The sequence below is a fragment of the Microtus pennsylvanicus genome, chromosome X, assembly GCF_037038515.1.
Source record: "Microtus pennsylvanicus isolate mMicPen1 chromosome X, mMicPen1.hap1, whole genome shotgun sequence".
NCBI lineage: Eukaryota > Metazoa > Chordata > Mammalia > Rodentia > Cricetidae > Microtus > Microtus pennsylvanicus.
In genome coordinates, this window is record NC_134601.1 from 125,375,884 (window position 1) to 125,400,881 (window position 24,998).

General features: G+C 37.4%; 1 protein-coding gene across 3 annotated transcripts in view; it reads left to right on the forward strand.

Annotated features, from left to right (window-relative positions):
* Mid1 (midline 1) overlaps nt 1-24,998 on the forward strand; it is a 336,875-nt gene that overhangs the window by 113,149 nt on the left and 198,728 nt on the right. The window contains exon 1 of one of the 3 annotated variants that reach the window (XM_075957453.1): nt 18,624-18,831. The exons of 1 other annotated variant lie outside the window; for it this stretch is intronic. The gene's annotated coding sequence lies outside the window, so the exon portion shown is untranslated. Of the gene's footprint in view, nt 1-18,623; nt 18,832-19,314; nt 19,792-24,998 lie in introns of those variants that run through there. One more of the 3 variants, XM_075957454.1, reaches the window with a different exon arrangement.

Consider the following 24,998-nt stretch of genomic DNA (forward strand, 5'->3'; position numbering starts at 1 on the left):
TTTCACATCCTATACCAGCTTGATGGAATTATTACTGGGTTCAAAAAGAGCAAATTATAATAGCATTTTGAATTGCTTAGGGACTTCTAAAGGCTAAGGAAGCAGAGCTCACAGTGTTGTGAGGGGTGGAAGACCATTTTGACTCAGGCCTCTTCTTTTGATCCCTTGACAACAACCACCACACAGTAGCAACTCAATGGTCCCTTTACTCTCATTGAACTGTATTTTTCTTTGAAAAAAATCATAGGGAAAATTTCATCTGCTAATGACATAACTACACATTAAGACTAAATGCACCTTTTAAAATGTCAAGACTAAGTAGAAGAAATAAAATACAAACAGAAAGACTTTATAACCATTTCAAAAAGTGAGTTGATTGATAGAAGGGTCAACGTGCCTGCTGAACAAAACACTTGGGCTACATACTTCACTGTGCACTAAGTTGAAAATATCGTTTACATGTTTTCTGAGGAAACAGACATCATATGGTCTTTGTTTTGAAGAAGAGGCAAAACCTAGTCTACCAAAACTACATTATAGCAGTTCTCTGAGAGTTTTGGCAATGGATTTGGTTTAGTAATTTCTTTTAGACTAAATCTCATTGCTCTTCCTAGAGCTAGAACATGAAGCACAACTGGTAATTAGTCACTCTGTGTTGATTTTGACAGAAGGGGAAACTATTCTGGATTTTGGGACTGGCTTCATGGCCCTCTCCCTTTTCCTTCCTTTTTAAGGTGTTTTTTTTCCAGATTCAAGATGAGAAAATTAGATAGGAATTAGGGATTCAAAGAACCTGTAAAACTCTTTTGCTTATACCTTACTTTATGTTACGAGTTGTTAAGTTTTCTTTTTGGCACAGAACTGTAATGTTTTAGCAAGAAGTAGTAGTAATATTTAAAAATTAAACATGCTGCTAGCGTAGGTTTGGGGTGCATTCTCTTCTTGAATGCCAACAAATTTCATGCTCGCTTCTGAAACACTGATGAAATAACAGTTTCTGACAAAATTGTTGATGAGATAGATCTTGCTAAGTTGTCTTATTTATTGAATTAGCCTAACTTGAACTACCACAGCAAGATATCATAGATGGAATGGCTCAAAATGTAGTCACATAGCAGTTCTAAACTCTGATAGATTCAAGATGAATCTGTATCCTCCTCATACCCTTACATGCTCTTTTATTCTCTGTTCCTCCTGAAAGCAAGACTAAGTAATCTTAGTTCTCTTTTCATGGGGCCACAAATACCATTGGATATGTTTCACTCCCTTATCCTCACTTAACCTTAATAATTTCACTAAGCTACTGTTTTCAAATTTAGTCACATTAGGAGTTAGGGTTTTAACACATGAGGGGGACATTCAATGTACAACATCAATTGCAAAAACAGTGAACTTCCTAATAATTTTTTATAACTATACACCAACTTTCTTGGTGATTAAATGATCGTTGTATTGGGTTTGATGGCAAAAAGCACAGTGGTGCCTCTTCAGCTTGCTCATGGGTTCTGATAACTATGTGCATGCATGACAAATGAGCAGGGTATTTAAATGCCTAGATTCATGGGGGATCAAAATTATTTTTTTTAAAAAAAAACTTTTTGTATGACCTTCACTTTGTCTAATAAAGCTGTTCACCAGACTCAGTTGGAAGAAGATGATTCTTTCTAAACAGATTCTCCACAATCTTTGAAGACACACTACATAAACATACTTCTCAGAAAAATCATTTCAGTGTAGTCCTCTTGACAGCTTCATTTTTCAGACCAGTCAGCTAGGTTGAAAATTGAGCTGCCCAAAGAGAGTTGGCAAAATAGTTTACTCCCTGTAATTAAAATAGGGGGAAGTTTCTAAACCACAGTCATCTCTAATGCTAATTTGAACAATCAAATGTTATTTCCAGTAGAGTTTTAAAAAATTTCCTCCTTCTTGGCAAGCTGGTACAGCTCTGTACTGTGGGAAATCAGATAATTTCCCCATTAAGATAGGAATGTTCCTTATGTCAAATGCAGAATGTTACAGTTATCCTGTATTTTCATTGCATGAATACATTCCTTGGATACAAATCAGTAATTTTGAATGTGAACACTTAACTATACACCTTTAATTTTGAAGGAAAAAATGTAGAAACTATGGCATTTAAGCATAATATTTCACAGGGATGATTTGGTTTACTTAGACAATTAAAAAATATCTTGTTTGTAGTCATGTTGAAAATTTATGCCAAGGTATGAGCTTTTCTTAAATGGGAATTTTTTTCATTTATGTGCATAGGTAACTTCCTTTTTAAAGATTTTATTTGGTTCTGCTCAATGGCACAATGTGGTTTCAAAGACATATTTGACAGATCTCAATTGTGAGAAAAATGGAAACTTTGGATTATAGATCCTTGTAAAATATAATTATTGTAGAAGTATAATTATCATACTTATAATAGTAAGAAATAAGCTGTAATAAACAATCAATATCCACTTCACTGAAGTATGAAACCATTATAGCACCTAGGTATTGGGTATACGAAGAAGTCATTGATGACTTCCAGATGTTTCTATTTTTAAACTGCTGTCACATCTTCTCTATTTCCCCTGCCTTTGTCTTCTTTAAATATAACAAAGTTTAAACTGTAATCTCCCCTACAAAATGTTCCCAAGAGCTCCATCACTATTTTGCCAACCATGAAGTAGCATCACGGTGCATTTGAAAAGCCAATAGTAATCTCAAGGGATGCTAGAAAACCAGACAAGGCCAGCTCCCTATCGTGCAAATGTTGAGAGATTTTTGCACATTTTAGCCATTGCCTGTTGTGTATGTATGGGTCAACATCTCAAATGAAACTTAGCATGCCTTTTGAGTGGCTTCACTGATTTTGCCTATCTCCATCGGTCTTAGTTACCAGTCTTGAGTTGCAAATGGAGGTACATCCCAAATCTTTTCTCACTAAGACATAAGGACCTAAGGAGGGAATAGCACTTCATCACTGTTGGGATTCACACTTTGTTAGGAAATCGCCTTGTTGCTCTAACCTTTGCTTGCATCAACAGCTGCTGCTTTGAGACACATATTTGCTTTCTTTCCCTCATTTCTCTTTCTAGCTTGGTAGTCTGCCCCTTCTGGATTTTATGTTTTCAAAGAGGTAATATTCTAGCGTTATAATTTCAATGGGTTGTGCCCAGGATTGCAAACTACTGCATATTTTTGAAAAATTACTGGCTTTGAAAATAGAAATGACTTTTTACTTTTATAATTTCAAAGAAATTTACTCATAGATGACCCTTAAAATAACATTTAAAAGTCCTGTGAACTTGTTTGTCCTATCTTCCTTCGAATCGTTCATCAGTCCTCCCTCACTCGATACATACAAGACAAGTCTAGCTCCTTAACATGCCTCAGTGCTTCCTTCTTCTATTTGCATAAGGTTGGGCATTTATCATTTGAAATTATGCTGCCCTAAATGTAATGAAATTCCCTTCAAATCTCCTTTAATTCTATCTCTATATTCATATTTTGCAAGTCCATGCTTATATTAAATATAGGAAAAAATAATTTTTCTACATCAGAAAATAACTTTCAATTACTTTTTTATACTTACTTATTTTGTATATATTTCTACATGTACGTGTATGTGGTCATGGTGGGCATGTGGAGATCAGAGAGCTGTAGTAGTCAGTTTTTCCCTTCTAATATGCGGGCCCCAGGAATTGAGCTCTGGTTTGGCGGCAAGCACCTTTACCCACTGAGCTACCTCCTCAGCCCAACTTTACTTTTCAAATGTATTATAGTAAAACTTCACTAAAGTACTAAGCTAGCTACTTTCCCCAAGTATACTGCATATAAGTGTTTTCCTGCATATTTCACGCTAGGAAAGAATCTAGACAGTTTCTTAACATACTCCTAGAGTATAATTGTACTCTTCTGCTAAAATTTTACTCTAAGTGTGGGTAGTTATGTTGCCTCACAAATACTGAAGGAGACACTAACTGTAAGTACAACTTCATTTTTCTGAAAGAAGGGGAGATTCAAGTAACTATTATGGGGAAAGAATAGACACTTGGATTCAAACAAGAAGATGGAAAACAAGTGAATGTCCAAGCACAAGCCATAAGGGCAAAGCTCCCAGCTGTAGTCTTTTTATAGAGGATGAATAGAGGGGTGCCTCTTCTTTAAATTATTATTGTTAGGTATAGATATTTGTACATGTGTATGTCCAAATACATCCTGCTGAGGTCATTTAGTGTTATTATGAAGGCATGGGATTGATTGCGTAACCTGTTAGGAGGCTCATCCCTGTAAAACACTGATTGTTTCTCCTTAAGCAGTCTTTAATTGCCTGTAGTTCTTCATCTAGGGGTGCCTTGTGAGATTTCCTGTATCTGTGTTGGGATGTCAATAGATGTTATCATTGTGCAGGTCTTGTTTAGGTGGTCAGATTGTTGAGATTTCATGAATAGAGCTTCCCTGTATAGAGAAGATACTATCTTCCTGCAGATCCCGGTCCGCTACCTCTTCTAAACTTTCTGCTTCATGAACACTCTCCTGGGAACTATATGCTAGTCAAAACATAAGCTGTGCATTTAAATGTGACTATTTTTTGAAAAAAGGACAGAAGTCATCATTTAAGTTTTATTTACTGTGAGATGGAAAGTATGTGGGTGTCAGAAGACTGTTCCATGTCCTCTGTGTCTCATGGGTTCTTCAGGAATTTGAGTTGGTGTCATGACATTAGAATGTGACAAGAGCTTCCTCACTAAATGCTCCTTCCTGACCTTGGCTGATGTCTCAGCCTGCCTCACTGAGACATTGAGTCTGCATGGCTCAATGGAAAATCGTATTTTCTTGGTCATTATCCATCTTGCTAGTATGAATTTTGAAACACACAAACAAGGATGTATATCAGAGCACTGAGGGATAAGAAACAGCCAGAAAAAAAGCCACATCATTGCGTTGAAGTCCATACTTCTAAATATAACATATTTCGAGAAATTACATCAATGGTTCTCAAATAGGTAAGGTGTGGGAATAATTTTTCCTCCAGGAAATATTTGGCAAAATCTAGAGATATTTACTTTTTTGCTCTCTACAACTGGGAATACGAATAATGCCACTGGCCTCTAGTTGGGTACACTCCGGGGATGCTGCTAAACTTCCTGTAATACACAGGAAAAAATCCTGTTTTAGATGACCCTGTACCGTATGTTAGTGCATAGCCACCCTCTGCCTCTTGACCACAGCTCCAAAAACAAAACACTATTGTCGGTGCCTCCCCCCCCCTGCAGATACCAAGCTGGATGTTAAGAATGAGACCAAAACCTTCAATCAACTCACCAGAATCTTAAATGTTTTGAAACAACCACATTGAATCCTGAGCAAAGATATTTGAACTGTACTTTTTTTGACTCCTTTGCATGAAGTTTTCATGGAAAAAGATGTTATCTGAGATGAGTAGACTCAGGCATTCACGTGTAAGTCATCAAATCATCTCCCTCTCCTTTTATTCCGAGAATTCCTGGCTAATTGGGAAATTTCCCATCCTCTTTTTTCCTGCTCCAGGCTTTCTTTGGTGTCTCTTGATATTTCTTTTGGTTTTATTTGGCCTACTTTGGGCTTCAGAAACATCCCCTGAGGCACCCCAAGATCCTGAGTTTTTAGTGTTGATTCTTGGGCAGATCATTAAAGAGCTATTAGTAGTTGGTCGTGGTATCCCTTTTATAGAATAAAGTAAGCATTTTGCCCATTGAAAGAAACCCTGTGAATCCTCTGTGTTTTTACTTTTAAACAAAGTAGATTTTTATGACTGAAAAAAACAAAAATCTACTTGTAGATTTCTGAATGAAAGAGAGTCTCCAACCCTTCAGCTCACAAGTGACACAGATGGCACTGGGATCCTAGTGTCTTCCTATATCCTGTGCTGCTTTTTGCTTATTTGACATTTTATTTATTTGAGTTTTTCTTTTGTAAGAGAACGTATTTCTGTAAAGCCATGGCTAGTCTCAAATTGGTGATCTTTCTGTGCCAGACTCCCAAGCGCTCTGATTAAAGGTTTATAAAGCTGTGTGCCTCCGTGCTCTACCCAAATTAAAATAAGTGATTAAATCAATGTTGACTTTAAAAAAAAGAAATTAAAGATTTCTTACTACAGGTTTAAAATGCCCTAAGAGTGACTTTCAAAAAGGCAGTTATTAAAGACCTGCCAAGATGCAGAGCAAAATTTGTTCAACAGAAATACAATCCAAGCTACATTCTTTCTTAACTGTCCTGCCAGTTTTTCTTAGCTAAGTCCCACTTAATCTTCAAGAAAACTTGTCTGGGAAAATTGTTGAAGAGGTTGCACTTGATCTCTCTCTCTCTCTCTCTCTCTCTCTCTCTCTCTCTCTCTCTCTCTCTCTCTCTCTCACACACACACACACACACACACACACACACACACACACACATACCCCTTTAATCTTGAGTTTCAGGTAGCAGAGACAATAGGATTGCAAGTTTGAGGCTTTCTTGATCTGCATATGGAGTTTCTGCATTAAAACAATGGGTTATAAACAAAAACTTTTACTTTCTTGTTAAAAAAATTAAATCTTCATCATTTATTTTTTATAGATGGGCTTTTTGCCTGCATCTATATCTGGGTATAATGTTCATTCAGTGCCCCCAGGGCTGCAGTTGTAAGTGGTTGTGCGCATGTGGGTGCTAGAAAGTGAAGCCTTCTCTTGAAGAAGAAAGCTCTTAACCACTGTGTCATCTCCTCAGCTCCAAATTTGTTTTCTTCTAGTCCTTGAATGGAGGCTGCAAATTTAAACTAAGTGGATTACCGTGAAAAGGAACAATTTATTTATACCTGCAATGTGCTTGTGGGAGTACTCAGTGATGTGCCTCTCAAAAAACTGAGGTCGGGTTAACCTGATAAGGAAAAATGAAAACGGAGAAAGATTCCTATGGCAACAACAAATGGACTTTGATAGGAGAGGAAAAAGAGTGCTCTGTAAAGTCTTTAGGAGACAAGAAAATTTCTTGAATTTGTTTATACAAATACAATTGATCTTTACATAATTCTTTACTAACACATAAGTCTCTTGAGGTCAGTAGTGCACTTTTCTCCGTCCTGTCAAATGGTGACCCAAGTTTTCTTTTATCCTTCTTTCCTCATCCTCCCACTAGATAAAAAAATCATAAAATGGAGCTGGAGAATTAAGACTAAGATAGGGCTCAGTGTGATTTTCTGTAAAGAGAGGGTCAATATTTCTAGGTTTTTAGGCTATATGATCTCTGTTGGAACAATTCAACTATTCCAGTGTAGTAAAAGACCCCTATATAAAACCCCTATAGAAAGCGTGCCAATAAATTAGCAGGGTTACATTTCAGTGAATCTTTATTTACAAAACAAGTAGTGAGCCAGATGGAGACCATTGGACATAATCTGCCAACTATTTGTCTGGGTTCTTATGTGCCAGTATGGAAAGAAACAGTCTGCCTTCATATATGGCATGTTTTCCTCCAATAATATATGAAGTTAATATAATATAGTATCAGATTATTTGACAAATGGTTACAAAGAACATTGGCTTTGTGAGAAAATACTGATTCTCAATTAATTCAATAAACCAATTAAAGATGAAATCAGTGACCAAATAGAAAAAAATGTAAAAGAACAAAATCGATTTAGACATTTTTGGTCACTAAATATTGAAGAATGGTAGAGGCAAAAGGATAAAAGAAAAATAGCAAAATAATTGATATTTGTGAACATAACATTCTGCCTTCTGAAAGTTCAAAACTGTCAACGACAAAGCAAAAAAAATCTCAAGAAGCATGAAACTACTTCTAAGAAATACTAAAAAGGGAGCAGGATCATCTCAGCACTCGGATGGCAGAGGCAGGTGGATCTCTAAGTTCAAAGCCAGCCTGGTCTACAGAGCAAGTTCTAGGACAGCCAGAAACCCTACCTCAAAATAAACAAGCAAAAAAGAAATAAAGTTGTACATATATATATATATATATATATACATACATACATATATATATATATACATACATACACACAAACACAAATAGTCCAAACTAGTATGAAAAGTACACAAGTTTCTATTATAGAAATAGGAAAGTGATTTGAATAAACAATTAAGACAAAAGCAAAAACCTCTTGTTACCGAAATTTCTCAGTTAAAGAAAATGAGATGGTTTTCTTCTTTCTCCTAAAAAGAGCTATTTAAAAATATTTAATGATAGCATAGTTTAGTGAGAATCTTATGCTCTACTGATTGAAATAAAAATTTGGAAAACCTTCTCTAAATACATTTTAATAACTTCAGGAGTATTTTGACTCAGCATTCCAACTTGGATTAAATTTTAAACAAATACTGAAAATGTACATCTAATTTATATTCCAAGATGTTTGATATATTGTACCAGACAGGATTTCACTTGGATGCATGTAACAGAAACCCCAACTGGTATAGTACATTAAACAGATGGGGAAAGAGGTAATTCCCAAGCAACAAGAAGCTAGATAATAGTCCGTCTCAAATTCCACAGTTGTTTGAGAAGGACAGCCATGTAGCCTCTTGTTCTAGCTTCCTCAGGTTGTGAATTTTGTTTTCAAAGACTCCATTTCAATTTGGGAGAAAGAAGAGTAAAAGAAACATTGCTTTACCTCTAAAGGTTTTGTCTTTTTATACAGAAAATGATATCGTCTCTGAAATCTTCCTCTCCTCTCCTCTCCTCTCCTCTCCTCTCCTCTCCCTCTCCCCCTCCCCTTCCCCCTTTCTCTCCTCCCTCCCCCCATCTCTCTCTGTGCCATTAGGCTACCTTGTCCTTCCATCTTTGAAGTAGGCCTGAGCAGAGAATAATTTTAAAGAAGCGCATGAGCTGATCGAGGTGGCACATACCAGCAATCCTCCAGCACTCCAGATATTGAGCCAGGATGACTATGGGTTTTATATAAAAAGTGTAAAGAAACACATAAGCTGAGCGAGGGAGCACATACCTGAAGCTCCAATTCAAGGCCAGTATGGGCACTTAGTGAGGCTCTGACTTGATCAAAGACAAAATATAAAAAAAGAGCACATGGGATCTGGAGAGATGGTTCAGCAGTTAAGAGCACTGGCTGCTCTTCCAAATGACAGTAGGCAGAATTTTTCTGTCCCAGGAGCTGCTTCCAAATAACAAACACAGAGGCTTAGTATTACTTATAAATACTCAGCAGGTAGCTCAGGCTTGTTACTAGCCTACTCTTACACTTAAATGCGCCCATATATCTTATCTGTGCTTTGACACATGGCTCATGAATTTTACCTCATTTTCTATACATCCTGTTTGTTCAGCGATTGGCTGGCGTCTCACCTGACTCCACCCTTCCTCCTCCCAGAATCCTCTGTGTCTGACTGTCCCATCTATACTTCTTGTCTGGCTACTGGCCTGTCAGCTTTTTATTAATCAACAAGAATAACACATATTCACAGTGTACAAAGAATTATTCCACAGAAAGACCTAGGTTCAATTCCCACCACCCAAATAACAGCTCACAACTGTCTGTAACTTGAGTTCTAGGGAATATGACACCCTCACACAGACATGCATGCAGACAAAACACCAATACATATAACATATAAATAAATAAATCACTTAAAAGAAGCACATAGCAGCTGAAATAGAAACCGGGGTCCTGATAATGAAAATAAAGTAAAAGATGGATATTGATCGGTGATTCTGTGGATACTGCCCAGATGTCCCCACTATAGAAGAACTAATTGTATGGATTACAAATTGTTGCCCAGGGTCTGTCCAACTGTGGAAAGTCATTTCACCCAAAAACCTCTTCCTCCCTGAATGGTCTAGATCTGGCATCTGGATTAGTCAGGGATGTAAAAGTCCAGTGTTTTCATCCCACAAACATTAGTGCTTCCATCCACCTTCTTGGGTTATCTAAGGATTTGTCAAAACTTCTTTGTCCTGCTTCTATATCTTCACTTCACATTTGTGGGTCGCTAATGGGGAACTTCATTCCAAATCCCATCACAGAATCTGTTTTCAGAATGCCTAATCTGCAATAATATAGTCTTATTTGTGATAAGGAATATATAGCAATACAGAGGATGATTAATAAATTATACTGTTAGGAACACTTATGGCCACTGAAATGGAGATTGACATGAAGATTTAATGCTGTGAAATATTTGTGGCACTATTTAGTTAAAAAAACAAGAGAAAAATTATGGCACATCTCAAAAAGAAAGTATGATTTAGCAAAAAAAAAATGGAGTAATGATCCATGTTACTCTGTGAAAAACATTCAAACATAGTTCATTACATGAAAAAGACAAACACATATCACCGCGTATTGTTTAATTCCAATAAGAAATATAAAAAAACCCAAATGTACAGAAGCAGGAGAGAATTGCCTGGAACAGAGAGTGGGGGGGGGGGCTATAACTGAGCATAAAGGATCTCGGGGTGATAAAAATGGTCTAAACCTGAATTTCTCTATTGTTTTCATATTTTGGTAAATTTACCAAAAGTTATTTAAAATAGGGGAAACTCATGAGATGTAATTATGTATATGTGTGTGTATGTGTAAATTCAAGCAACTGACCCCATTTAGTGTTGCTCCTACATATATGTATTAGAACTGCATAATAGATAAAGGGATTCATCCTTTCAGAAGACTGATTATCCCTTTCTTAGTATCCACTAAGTACCTGTAGTTCTTCATCTAGGTGTGGGGCCTTGTGAGATTTCCTCCATCCACGTTGGCATGTCAACTGGTCTTGTTTTTGTGTTGGTCTTGTATAGATGACCATATTGTTAAGAGTTCATGAGTGCATCTCCCTGTCACATATCAAGACACTATCTCAGGAAAGTTTATGATACATAACTTTTTCAGTAGTGCGGATGCTGTTGTTTTTTGCACAAATGATTAGCCTTGCTTATGTTAGACATACAGTCTACCATTGAACTACATTCTCAGCTCATCCCTTCCATTTCATTTCATGACAGGGTCTCTCAATGTTACTCAGCTGTCCTTAAACCCATGATCTTCCTTCATCTATGTTCTGAGTCCAGTCATGTGCAATCAGGTCTAACTGTAAAGTTTACCTTAATAAAATTGTTAGATTCCAAAGTAATTATACACAAAGATCTAATATCTTTATGTATGTGTAATTATGATATGAACACATCTTGATGAACTTTATCTCTTTCTGTTTATCCAAATGTTTATCAGAGGGCTAATAATATCACTTTACTTTTTAATACTGGATAATTTTTATTATTAGACATTTTGTTTGTTTTTTCAAGACAGGGTTTCTCTGTGTAAAAGTCCTGGCTGTCCTGGAATTCTCTCTGTAGACCAGGCTGCCCCTGAACTCACAGAAATTTACCCTGCCTCTGCCTCCTGAGTGTTGAGATAAAAGGTATGTGCCACCACTACCTGGCTTGTTATTAGATATTTTAATATTCACATTTTCTACTTGAGCATTTATTATATAAATCATAAAATTACAAATGGAAAATAAACTTTTGGAAAGAAATGTAGTTCCTTGTAGGAAAAACATCTCCTGGCCTTCACACTGGATGGGCCTTTGTGATCAGCACTCCAGTGAGCATATACCATAGCATAGAGTATTTGCTTCTGTCAAGTTGTATTTCCAAATGAATAGTTGATGTTTTAGTTGAATAAAGTTGTATGTGTTTGTTTCAAGAAACTCTTTAAAAAGGATCTAAATTCAGAGGACTAGAAAACTTATCTTGCGGAACATGAAGATCTGTATTTATTTGTGATGATAATGATTCTGTCTTTACAAGCTAGTAGAAACATTTGAAGTGGAGCTTTCTTTGTTTCTTGAAAATCAAGGTTTAATTCATTCATGCATTCTTTCTCAGGAATGACCTTTCAAGGGGTCAAGTAATACTGTAGCTTAAAGTCTTAAACATGGTTAAAGACAACAAAAATGGTTACAAATAAATTCAACTTGCCAATGTTGTCCAAAATATGAATAGTGCTAAACTAACTTAAATATTTCTTCAAACATATATTTAAAGCATTTCACTGATGATTCTTATTATTCTGAATTATTTGTTCAGTCTCCTCCCATAAATGCTCCAAATTTGATCCTTTTGTTACGGGTTGCTCTCTGGCCACAACATAATCCTACACTCAAATTTGCCAAAGTATTGCTCCTAACATTGTTCAATATCACTTTCAAAGAGAAAGTTTGCCTCCAAGCACAAGTTATACTTTAATATTTTTGTAAAATATTGATGTCCATGGAAAAGATGAGCTCGTATAATTTATTTCATTATGTAATCACCACACTTCCTTTCTGTTATCTAGGCCTCTGTAAAATTACATTAAACTAATTCACCAATTCAGATATGAGTTTCCTTTTACTATTGTCCTCTCCTGAGTGGGATACAAAAACCAAACAGTGGGGTAATCATTATTAGCACTTAGTTATACATATGGAGAAACAGGTAGTTAACGATAAAGTTCATCAAGTGTGGTCATAGCATAACATATATATTTTTATATTACATCTTTATGTACCAGTGCTTTGGAATCTAACAATTTTATTTTGGTAAAATTTTTACAGGAGGTCTGGTGGCAAATGACTAGATTCTCCGCTACTTAAAGGACAGCCTATGCCAATTGAGAGACAAAATGTTTTAGTGAGATTATCCTCTTTTATGTATCCATTTACTTGCTTATGTATTCCTTTATTATTTTTGAGACAGGTTCATGTCATGTCAGACAAGCTGGCCTCCTGAATGTCCTGTCTGAGAAATTATAAGGGAACATCTCCACATTTCTTTCCTTTTTAATGTTCTTTTATAATGAAATTGTCCCTTTGTTCTCAGGAATGAAAAAGAAGAGTCTTCTGTTCATACTTTAGATACTTCACATCCATCAGCTAACTCAACAAAAAAATTCTTCCAACAAGCAGAGAAAAGAAAATGTGCTTTGCTATAGAGTGTGCTAATTAGCTCTTAATCAGCTAAAAAAAAGAATTAGGTCAACCTGTTTGAAACTCAGGTTATTGTCCTTTGAGGTTCATCTTAAAATATATTTCAATACTCCACGCATATTCATTGTAAGGATTTTATGAACTTGCTCGTTTAAAAAGTTCAATTCCAAGCCAGACATGTGGTGCACATCTTTAATCCCAGCACTTGGGAGACAGAGTCAGGTGGATTTCTAAGTTAGAGATCAACCTGGTCCAAGAGGCAAGTTCCAGGACAGTCAGGGCTACACAGAAAAACCCTGTCTTCAAACAACAAAACAACAGCAAGTGTCTTCATAGAACTAATACCAATATTAACATTTCAATGTAGCCTCTCATAGGATGTTTTCAATATTAAAATAACCACAAATATTTATTCATATGCTTACTTAGTGTCTATTAAAAAACCAAAATTACTCTAGAAAATGGCAGCATGTTTGCTTATGTGCCAACTCCAAGTTTACTGTCATTTTAATATCCTTAATGTCACCCAGTTTGTATCTGCAATATTAACTTGTTTTAGTGGGTGTCTCCTCGGCTCCAACCTGTGTGTGTGTGTGTGTGTAGACTAGTGTAGTGTATATACATATTAATGTGTGTATATACATATATGCTTGTAGATATATGTGTGCACATATGTTTTGAAGGCTAGAGGTTAATGCCAGGTGTCTCTGACTCTGTCTCCACCTTAGTTTTTGAAACAGTGTATATCACTGAACCTAGACCTCACTGATCTGCAAGGTTGGCTGGCTAATTAACTCCAGGAATCCTTCCACCTCAGCTTCCACTACAGCTTTGGGATTGTGGGTATGTACTACAATACCCAGGGTTTACCTTTGTGCTGGGGATCTGAACTCAGGTCCTCAGACTTACGCAGTAGACACTTTACTTATTGAGCCATCTCCCCAGCCCTGTTTTAGTGTTTTTTGATATAAGGTCTTGCTATATAGCTCAGACAAGCCTTAAACAGAAGGTTGTGATTACAGGTATGTATAACTATGCTCAGCTTGCTACATTATGTTATTAAAGAGGATATTATTTTTATAGATTCACTTTCAAAAAAAGTGGCATCAAAACTTCATTTTCGCCTTATGTATGTTTTAAACCTTGGCACGGCCACCAAAAGATAGACTCTAGTCTATGTCACCTGTCCTTGGACCTGGGTGAAATTTTGTGAGTGCCTCATTTGGCAGATGTAACACCAGATGACTCTAAAAGAGATTATACAAGATGATATGGTTCCTTCCTAGCCTTCTCTTGAGAATTGCCTTCTTGAAAGCCAGTCAGACTGCTCTGAGAAAACCCAAACCGCATGCAGAAGCTGTGTGCAGCTGTTCCAGCTGCCAGCCCCAGCTGAAGTCTCAGGCAAAAGCCAACATCAAATGTCAGCATGTAAAGAGCAACTCTTCAGATAATTCCAGTGTCTAGACTTCGAGCTACAGCAGTCAACAAAATATAGAACAGAAGCAGGTGTACCCACTGAACCTTTCCCAAATCACAGATTTGTGAGTCAAACACATGTGGCTTGCTCTAAGTCATTAGATATCCAGGCAGTTTGTTACACAGCCATGGACAACAATATCAACAATATGTTTGAATGACCATATCACATATTTTAGGCAATTGTTTACTTTTAGAAATATATATTATTGTGAGGTTCTTCTGATGATAAATATCATGGTATACAAATACCACTTAAATATACATCACTAAGCACAGTAATATATAAAACACTGTATTCTAGATATTAATTTCCTAGAAGTAGAAATGCAAGTAGAGGAATATACACATCTTAGGGAATGTTGAGATGAATTTTAGCAGTTCAATTTGATGTAGTTAAACAGTGCAAAATGCGCATGATTTAGAAACAGTTATACTTAAGGGTATTAGAAGGTGGCTGAATTGATAAAAATCCTTTCTGCGCATGTGTTAGAACTGGAGTTTGGTTCTTAAGCACCCACATAGAATGCCAAGTAGGTATGGCAACCCACCAGAGACAGGATCTGGTTACGTAGACTACTAGCCCAATCAACAAGCTAGCCCAAGTTCAGCAAAAGCTTCTGCCTCAAAAAATTATGGTGAAGATTAACTGAGAAAGGCATCCTGACTTTAACTTCTGAAATGCTTATACAGGTGCACCTGTATAGTTGTGCATACATATTCATGCACCCACACACATAAGAGCATGCACCACACACACGTACATAGATAAGCATAGTGACAGCTTTAGGAGGCTGGAGGTGCTGGAGGATTGAAATTTTTAAGTTAAACTGGGTGACAGGGTGAGACCCTAATTCCAAAAATAAAGAAGAAAAGCAAACAAAATGATATAGTATACCTAAAGTGGTTTGCTAAATAAATCTTTATAAACTCAATAACTAAAATGAGAAGTCCCTGTACATAGAAAAACCACTGTGAAAAAGAGACTTTCACTTTTCATCAAAGATAATACTTTGAAATATTTCAAATGACAGATTGATCATACAAATATGAATTTTGAAGGTGTCTTAATTCAGCTGTGATTCTGTCCCACCACAATCCTTGGGGAGACCCCAAATTTACTTGGTTACTTACTATGCCACTACTCCTGGTATAGAACCCTCAATGATGAATTTAAACTGCTAGAACTTAAAGGCTTCTTCTCATCTAGGAACTCTCAGTGTTCTTTATATAGGCCAGGCAATCTTTTTTTTCCTAAAAACGTCACTTTATTAATATTTTAAAAATGAAAGATAACTATAAGTCATCTAAGTCCTTTTAGTTTTACAAGCCTGAGGGAAACAAAAAGGAAAAAAAACCTTTCTTAAATGTTTCCTGAGGGAATAAAAAATGTAATCAAATGTATCTTATATTAGATATGTGACAATTATAATTTTCCACTATAATATTTGACATTGTTAACAATCATTACATCTTCAAACTGTTGGCCATTGTTTAGTTTGAATTTCTACTTTTAACCGTCGTGTGTGTGTGTGTGTGTGTGTGTGTGTGTGTGTGTGTGTATGTGTGTGTGCGTGTTTCTAAAACCTAATCTCATGTAGCCCCTTGCTAGCTTTGAACTCCTTGAGCTGTCTTTGAACTCCTGACCCTTCTGCCTCCACTTCCCTAGTACTGGAATTACAGGATTCTACCACCATGATAGGTCACACAATTTTACTGAGTCTAAGGACATTGTCCTAAATAGGAATTGACTCTTAATCCATATGGTCAGATGAGCAGATGTAAAGGCCCTGACTGATTGTAGAGAACAGCCAAGAACTGAGTGACCTAAGAATGTCAAGTGAGAGCTAAAAAGGCAATGCTTTCATGGTAATTGCCGCAAGTTTTTAAAGTGCTATGACTATTCTAATGTCCACTGCTTTTACTAATTATGCATGTTACCACCTTCCCACTTTATTCACCACGTTTACAATACTGATATCTGAAGGGGGACAGTGTAGTTTACAAAATGCTTGACCATTTTTGTTCATTGTTTAACCTAATCTTCCAAACAAAACAAAGTGATCAATAATGCTTTTTAAAATCACTTTATTGATGAAAGTATGTCCAAGAAAGTGAAGACACAAGACAGTGACTACCAGAACTTGAAAACAAACGTTGTATTATCATCTCACCTTGAGCCCTTTGAAAGTAGAAACCAGAGAGGCCTACCCTTTCCCCTAAGTTTGTCACTTGTATTGTGCTAAAATTATACCACCCAGAGTAATAGTAAAGAAATGTTTTCAGTAAGAACCAAATGATAAACAGTCTCAGTTTGGTGAGCCATACGGTTACCCATCACAACTACTTACCTCTGCCATTGGAGCACATAAGCAGTCATGGCTGTCTACTATACCCATTCATATAAAGGTATATGGGTGTACTCTTTTTATTATATTGCATATCCTTCAATCCTGTCTCTTTGTCCCTCTGTTTCTTTCTCTCTGTCTCTGTCTTCTCTCTCTCCCTGTGTATTTCTGTCCCCACTTCACCCTGTATACCTTCCTTATTTCCCTGAGCCCTGTACCATCTCTGGAGGTCACTTGATTTTCATTTCTTTTAATTTGACCCTTCTGTTTTATTACCATAAGTTTAAAAAATTCAGGTAGATTTATTGATTATAAATAGATATAAATATAGGTGTAGCTTTACAGACAAAAATAAGGACATAGATATGTGCAGCAGATATAAATACCTAGATTTTTTAACTTCCATGTGTGAACATCTGAGATGAATATCAGGTGAAAATAACAAAGTGTCAGCCTGGTACCTTTCATGAAAAGGTACTTGCTGCCAAACCTGACAGCCTGCATTTGATCCCTGGGACCCACCTGGTGGAAAGGGAAAACCAGCTCCTGAAAACTGGCCCCTCACTTCCATGCACATGCCTGGACAGAGTGTGCCCACACGTGTCCACAAAAGAAGTAAATTAAGGTATTATTTAAAAGTTAAAACTTACAAGAAAATAATAAAGACAGTGGTGAAAGTTAGAAAAATATTATAGATTTTCTTTGGAAAAATTTTTTTGGTTTTTTTCTTTTTTTTTTTTCTTGGTTTTTCGAGACAGGGTTTCTCTGTGGCTTTGGAGCCTGTCCTGGAACTAGCTCTGTAGAACAGGCTGGCCTAGAACTCACAGAGATCCGCCTGCCTCTGCCTCCCGAGTACTGGGATTAAAGGCATGCGCCACCATCGCCCAGCTGGAAAAAAAAGTTTTTATCAGAAGTTCTGGTGGACCTGCCAAGTGTTACTTTAAATGTTAACACTAGTGTGATATACAATGAAAAGCTATGACATGGAGTGGAGCCCGCTGGCCAAGATTCTTTTATGAGCTATGCTATGCTTTATACAGTCCCAGATAGAAAATGTTTTCTTTCTTTTGCTCTTTTCTTGTTTCTTTATTCCTAGATGAAGCCTCACACAGCTCAGGCTGAACCTGATATATAGCCCAGAGTGACTTTGAACTCCGGATCCTCCCACCTTTAACCTCCCGAGTCCTGCAATAACAAGGCTGTGCCATCATGCCAGAGTAGGAGAATATTTCTAATCAATAAAAATAAATGTGATATTCAAGGAGTTCCAGTAAGTCTGAGACTCTTTATTCTAATTGTTTATCTCTGCAGCTGTTTTGCATCGAATTTAATTGTAATATCTTTTAAATCGCATATTACAGAGGACAGTAGTAGAAGTGGCCAAGTGCTCAGTAGTGCTATGAAAACCAAAATGGTTTTGAAAATGCCCCTTTGAGGATGATTATTCTGCTATCAGATCACAAACTTTAAGAATATCATATTCTGTGGTCTTGTTTTGTTTCATCTAAATTCTCTTCTCAACCCTTTCATATCTCACCCTCTTTCCATCTTCCCAGCAAAGGAGAGTCAGAAAATTGAAGTTTAAGGCAGATAAGGTATAGTATGTGTCTTGCACTCCAGGCTTATTTTTGCTATTGAGTTGGAATCATCACCAAGCAGAGGTTTTTTTTTTTTCTTTTCAGGGAGAAGAGGCAGGATTGGGGCCTACGGTGGGGGGGGGGTAGCTAGAACTGTGATGTCACAGATTGCTTTGTCTCTTGGGAAACTCATCCATCAAAGCATCACCTCGGCTTCTGCGGAGGGTCACTGTAGAAAGAGGCAGCGTGCCTTAGTTTAGGCATGCTGAAGTGCCAGTCTGTAGTGGGCCGGCTGGTGTGAAGGCGATTCATTTCATTTCAAAGGCCCAGTGGCATGCTGCCCAACACAGGCACAAGCACAGCGCGCTCCTTAGAAATAATGACTCCAAACAGCCTTCGCTGTGAAATGTAGAAATATGCCATCTGCCTGTCTCCTCTGTGATTTATTCTCTTCGGGCTTTTAAATGATGTAGTGAAAAGGTAAGTCCTCTCTTTAAAAAAAAAAAAGTCTGTAGCGTATTTCTCTTGAGTTATATGGAGATTTGAATTTATAGTATAAAAGAATTTTATAATGTAAGTGTGACTGTCCTGGGAATACAAGGTCAACTTTTGTCTGTTTTTAAAAAATACAGGTCATGCCTTACAACTTAGCAATTTGAGTTTCTTTAATATTTTAAAGATCCTTTTTTTAAAAAAAAACATTTTTTTTTGTAAAAACGTTTAGTAATCTTCAGTATGTTTGATGATGCAGATAAATTCCTTCTTCTGTGTTTGGTATTCTATCTTGCCTCTATTTTCATTTCATTTCCAGTTGGGGATGAATTAAAAACAAGTGACCATCATACATTGCCAAGGGCTCTTTCTGGTCCAGCCCGATATAGGCAGCTTCTAGTTGGTTGCTCCTTAACTACTCGGAAGTCTTTCTGTTCAGGAAGGAAACATAGAGCTATAAAACTCAAAGGAAGTTTGAAGCTGAGGCGTTCCCTGGGAGACAGCAGAGCTTCTGGCAGCCGCAGAAAGGAGCCACGGCTCACCTGCGTGCCTGTCGCCTGTCTTAGCCTGTCATATTCCTACACTTGTTCTTGCTGTGTCTGCTGCTCACAGAGGGGTGCAAAGGGCTGGGTTCGAGACCTCAGAGGACGGACAGGCCTGGAAGAAATCAGGAGCAAGCAGCCGGCTTGCGCGCTGCCTCTCCTCTTTCCCCAAGAGAGACGCTTCTGCAGAAGTCATCTGGTGTGTGTGCTGCTTTTCCTTGTGAAAGGATTAGAGAATTAGAAGAGAGCTTTGTGAGAAAAATCCTGAGAGAGGTTGCTGGGATGAAAGCAAACAGAGGAGGATGATTTCAGCTATCCTAGTCCCCTCAGTCAAGTGACTCTGAGAACCTCAGTTGCTTGGCCTCCAGCAACCAGGCATTTTCTTCCATTCACACTGGAGACACCGGTAAGGCATTTTTTCCCCCTCGTCTACAGTAGGAAGCTATTGCAGACGTTTGCCTTTTGAAGTACAGGGTGGAGGGGCTGGGGTTGGGGGGTGGGGTCCTAAGGAAGGAAGTTGGTTAATGATTCTGGGGACATCCTGCATTGTCTCTGGCTAGTGTATGAGAAAGTCGTTGTTAACTGCACAAAGGGCTTGTGGCCAGAGAACAATTTTACGTCTCCCAAACTTGATCAGCATCACTTTTGAGTAGCGGACTGAAACAAAATGGGTGCACGTGAAGACGCTAGGGCCCGTACTGGAATGCTCGTATCTACATGATAAGCACATCTTAAAGCGTTTTTATCTACATTTGAACAGTTTGGGAGGATATCACTACAGGAATTGGTGGTGGTGGTTGAGGGGGGTGGGTCAGAACTTTCCAGAAAATTCTCTGTTATTTATATTCCTGGGAAAAAGCATTTTACTGCTGTGTGTTGCTGCCTTGGTGACTAGAGCTGTATGGAACAGAATTGTTGCTAGTAACCCAAGTATTGCCAAGGGTAAGTTCCACGCAGAATGAGAACAGGGCAGAACATTTGCAATGAATACGGGGAAAATGGAATTTAGTCTTCCCTGTGCAGAACATCCTATTTTACATTTGTTAAACAGAGATCTGTGTTCACTGGAAGGAAGAAATGAGCAGCCTGCCATTAGGGTCCGAAGGAATAGGTAGCACACCCCTTCAGCACATCATCCAGCTTTATTTGGCAGCTGATGGTATTCCCTAATTCCACTCTGTTATTTGGAAGTTGATTTTGTTGTTTGTATGAAGATGCAAATATACATTATTTACATGCCTTGTAAATACTGTTTAAATGCATGGATGCACATATACCAAGCCTAAAGAGTTCACAAATGCATTTATTTTGTTTGCCCCCCCAAGTGTCCCATAAGCAATACACTGAGGGGTATATTCAAAAATTGAGGGCGTATATAGAGAAGCAGTGGCAGATCAGCTGGTCTAGAAGTTTCTCCTAGTTGCTGCAACCATATTCCTAAAATCCATCTCTGCCCCTCCCCCACCTTTACGAACAGCATGATAATCTTTGTTGCTGATTCTATGAGAAACTTTTCCTGCTGCCTAATGAAGGGGGCTTCCTCCCTTTCTCCCTGCTTGGTAAAATCAAACTAAAACCCTTGCCTGTATGAAGTGGTCTGGTGGTAAGTATTCATTTTCTAATGTTTGTGTGCAGTGCAGTTAATGGTCCTTCTGGTTGACTCGGCTCATCTGAAAATACTGATCAAGTAAAACGATCCCTCCACTAATTCCACAGCTCCACAACTTTGGCTTTAGTTGGAAACTAGGCCCATAGGATTTTTTTTTCTACATAAATTGCAGTCGTAAGATGACCTGATTATTAAAGAAGTCAAAATTGAAAATCTGTGTCATTTATTTGACCACACTCAGGGGTTTTTAAAAGTATATATCTAAATAATTTTCTCTACACACGTGAATGTGAAAACTCAAAAGTATGGTCTCTTTAAAATGAGCTAATTCTTCGCTGACGAGTAAGTCAATTTCCTTTCAGTTTTAGGTTTTCACTCTTTTATCAGCTAAAACTGTTAGTTCAACTAAACAGTCTTATCTTCCACCGGTTAGGAGTTGTTTGCAGAACTTTGGCAGTTAATTGAGGGGAGGGGTGGAGCGTGAGATAACAGTAAATCTTTCTGTGGACCGTGAGGATGCCTGGGAGGTTTGCAGGTTTTGATCAATGTCATTCACTATTCTCTGCCTCCTGCTCATTCTACTCTGAAAGACTATTTACTTTCATCATATTTGAGCCTGAGAGCATGGAGCTTATTAGTATTGATTTTCTTTCCAGGTTGATATTTTAAAATACTTTGGCTGGCCATTTTTCATTCGGGCCTTCTGAGATTCTTATTCATCTGGCATGTATTGAGTGTCTGTTGTCACCAAGGCAACCCTTGTTTGCTGTGAGACATGAAGACATTGTTTTGGTGGGGGCAGGAGGGGGTGGGGCTTGCTGCAGAGATAGCTAAGTCTAGGGGCAGAAAGACCGTCTCTTGATGTTCTAATCATTATTTGTCCCCTCACGTGGCTCCATTGCAAATGTGTTTTCAGTAATAATACAAAACACTAATTCTACTGAATTATTGATACATTAAACTATAATAGTGATTACTTAGAACCTAGAAGCGAGGCTGATCAATAATCTTCCAACATTGCCCAGGACCCTCTGTGTGTTGTTCTCAATGATGGGCAGTTAAATAATTTTTTTTAAAAAAATAAGATTTCTTCTGAATTAATCTGTTCATTGCACAAGTTAGGGAAATAAGGACCATTTTTTGGTAAATTTAATCTTAACAGCTTATACATTATTATTCTTTCTCATTTTTCTTTGCTATGTTTTTTGTTAGATGATTTTTGTTAAAATGTTAGGATGTTTCTCAATAATATATATATATATATACATATAATTTGTAAATATACCTATAAAATAATAATGATAGGTAAATAAATAAATGCTTCTTGGATCTACCATGTACCAGATACTTCCCAAACTCCTTTGCAATCATGTTTCCACCTACTCTTCTCAACAACACGGAAAACTAGACACCATGCCCATTTTCAAGATAAGGGAATTTAGGCCTTGAGAATGTAAGAATGAAGTAGATTGTGCCAAGTGATTATTAAGGTAGCAGATGAGGATTCATTGCCTCTTCCACCAAACCTCTTTTGAGTTCATCTCTCACCCCTCAGGTCTTTCTACTCAGATTCAGATCCATCAGTTAATTTCGACAGCTTACTTCAGATACTCTCTCCGCTTGCCCCTTTCCCTGAATTTCTTTATGAGAAGATATGTGTAACTATGGAAAAGGCAGGCCCTACACATACTTATATATAAAAAGTGCTTTATTAAAAGATTTAGTTATTTATTATATGTATACTGTTCTGCTGGCATGTTTACCTCAGGCCAGAAGAGGGCACCAGATCTCATTATGGAAGGTGAGCCACCGTGTGGCTGCTGGGAATTGAACTCAGGACCTTTGGAAGAGCAGCCTGTGCTCCTAACCTTGGAACCATTTAGAGCTAAGTGTGGTGCTTCATGCACACAACTTGGAAGGCTGAGGCAGGAGATTGCCCCAAGTTTGAGGCCTACAGAATGAGTTCTTTAGTCCAGCCTGAGAAACAGAGTAAGAACCTGTTTTTCAAAAGCAATGGGGAAAACGTTTTGAACTTTCGAAGAAGAAACAGTTTTTTAAAAAAAAAAAAAAAAAAAAAGAATCAATGTATTAGACCAGCATGTAGAGTAGAGTGCACTGGCTTTTCTTTGCTAAGTGGAATGAGAGGTTGACTTGGATTTTGTCTATGTGTACCCGGGATTCAACAGGTTATCTGGTGAGGGACACTAGTCCACGTCTATACTAGAATATGTATATGTCTACTCTGTATAAAGAGCTCTATAGAGAGCTCTTTTTAACTCAGCCTCACTTTCTTCTGCCTCCAGAATATGAACAGAAGAAAGCGTGGCATTGTCGAAACCTCGAAAATGCATCCTCTGTTCGCATCTGAAGTTACTATTTCAAAAATCAAAATCATATCAGGCTATTAGAAAAAATTAGAAAAAACATGATTTCTAAGTGGCCTGATAATCTGGTATATCCATAGTTGAGTCATTAATTTACCTCCACATGCTTACCTACTGTCCAAATGCTTTGTATAGCAACAAATCAGCAACAATATATTCAAAAAGTTTAAAAGCATAAATGTATTATATTCTTGAAGGTCTGAAGCTTCAAATAGGTGTAAAATCAAGGTGAATCACCAGCATAGCAGTATTCCTTCTGGAAATTCTCAAATAAAATTTAGTTCATTTTCTCTGCCTCAGTATGCCACCAACATTCCTTCTATGGTCCAGCATCACCTTGAGACCTATTAGAGCAAACCATTTTCTTTGACTCTGAGTCTTCAGCCTCCCTCCTTCCATTATAAGGATTATTACATCAAGACAACCAAGCAGGAAGAACCTGTCCCATTTTGATACCAAAGAGTTGATCATTTAAGTGTGTGTATCTTTGTGGGGTACATTATTTTCATTACCACACATTTTAAATGTAGGTGATATTTATTATGTGATCTTATTGACATTGGACAGCTACAGATATATTGTAAGAAGTGAAGGTGCCATGTTTCCACAGTAGAAAGTTTACTGATAGAAACATATGAAGGTGGAGGCCAATGAAGTTGGAGTGCAGGAGAGAAGTTAAGAGCAAAACTTCTGAGTCTGCTGAGAACATTAGAAAGACTTTGAGAGACATTACAGATAAGGCTTTCGCAGAATAGCTGTATAGTTCAGATAATTTAGGTAAATAATGGGGAGGAGAAGGCATGGATGATTCTAGAAGTTGTATGTATGCTGGTGTAAGAGCTGGTGATATAAAACTATCTAGAAAAACCTCTTCTCTCTTCTGCCTCAAAATTCATCTCTGAAGATACTGATAGTGATAACATATTCATTCAGTGTTTCACCTTATTTCAAGTATAATACAATGAATCTTCATACCAATCCCCTTAGATAAGTATCTCTATTATTATCATCATATTTTCAGATTAAAAAATAGATTTGCCCTGGGTTGCAAATTACGCAAGGGGAGAGAAAGTATTTGAGGGCTCATATCCTGGTTCCAGGGTCCATAGTTTTAATTCCTATGACTGACTGCCTTGTTATACTACCAGTTATAGTTTTATGCAGTTTTTCGTATGAGAATTATCTGTACATTTCCAAGATGGGGACAGAAAAATGACAGTTACTGCTATCATGATGATTTGAGGTATGTTGGTTTCTTTTACCTAGGAAAATTCCTCTGGGGTCCTGGTCATCAGAAGGGTGTGATTCATAGTGAAATGGAACAGTAAGATTGGACTGAAGGGAAGAGTAGAAATTTTCTACTCTCCTTGCTCTCTAAGAATTAATATCAGCACTGAAAAAAACAGCATATTGTACTCATGAAAAATAGACTTTTGAGAAGTAAATGCCTCCAAGATGCTCTGGGTAATTCTGAAGTTAGCATGCAATCTTTTATATAAAGACATGGACAGAGCAATGGGAAGTTGAGTGGGTGGGATGTGTGGGCACTTTCTTCAATTTTTGAGCGGCACAATGTGCTATATACATTTTCTAAGAACCATCCTGACAAATGTGTACATC